Raw genomic sequence first — 1,184 nt, forward strand, 5'->3', positions numbered from 1 at the left:
GCATGCAGAGAGATCAGTTGCTCTGTCTCATCTCCCAGCAATGTCTCCCGGAGCCCACTGAGGCCAGCCACATCCAGGGGCATGATCCTGATAACACAGTGAGCTCACATGGCCCCCATGTTGAATATCAGGGAAGGGAGAAGTCAGCGGGTACCCAGAGTGGCACATCAGAGTCCCCTGGGAGGACAGAAAGGGCATTAACAGAGGCTTCTCTATCCACTTTACCCTGGCTTGAGCTGCATCTCCCCAATGGTCCTGCTGACAAAAACTCTAATCTCACAGCCGCCCTGACCTTGTGACATTCCCCAGACCAGCATGGGATCAAGCTCACATCATGGAACCTTGCCAGCTGGGTTCATTGTGGAGACACAGACTGCAACAGCTTCTTCTCACAATTTGACATTATCCTAGCTCAGGAAACCTGGATTGCAGCCGACCTTATACTCAATGGATTCCACTCTTTCTCTCTGGCAGCAGTACTAGTTGTGGAAGGCTCAAAGCGGGGTTGGCAATACTTGTCTCCACCTCTCTATGGGTAATGCTGACACCCTTCACCTCATTAAAATAATATGCTATGGCCTTGCTAATCCATTTTGGACCCAGTACACTGCTGCTACCACCTCAACAACAGAAACCTGTTATTTACTCTGTATGGACTGAGCTTAAGCAGTACACAAATGACCTACTGCTGGCCAACCCCGAAGCATTGGTCATGATAGGAGGTGACTTCAATGCTAGGATGGGACCAGATGACCACACCCAAGTCTCTCGATATCAGCTACCCACATCTCGCCCAGGATCTGAGCTCCTACCCCTGTCCCGCCTGTCAAAGGATCAGAGAGCAAATTCTGCAGGGCTCTGCCTATTGCAAATGATGGCCAGGCTTAACCTTCATATCTTAAATGGCTGATTGGAAAGTGATCACCCAGGAGAATGTACATATCTATCCGGTACAGAAACAAGCACCATAGACTATATTGCTCTCACCGGGAACCTGCTCCCTTTTGTTGTGAACTCTGAAGTAATGCCCCTTATAGATAGTGACCACTTTCCACTCCTCCTCCAACTGGCACCATTAGCCCAACAGCTACACCTGGAGACTCGCTAGACTCCCAGTATCTTGCCAGAGGGGCAGGGGAGATGCTGTGCCAGATGGACACCTCAGCTTGATCAAACAATAAAAG

The sequence above is a fragment of the Hemicordylus capensis genome, chromosome 5 (genome assembly GCF_027244095.1).
Source record: "Hemicordylus capensis ecotype Gifberg chromosome 5, rHemCap1.1.pri, whole genome shotgun sequence".
Taxonomy (NCBI): domain Eukaryota; kingdom Metazoa; phylum Chordata; class Lepidosauria; order Squamata; family Cordylidae; genus Hemicordylus; species Hemicordylus capensis.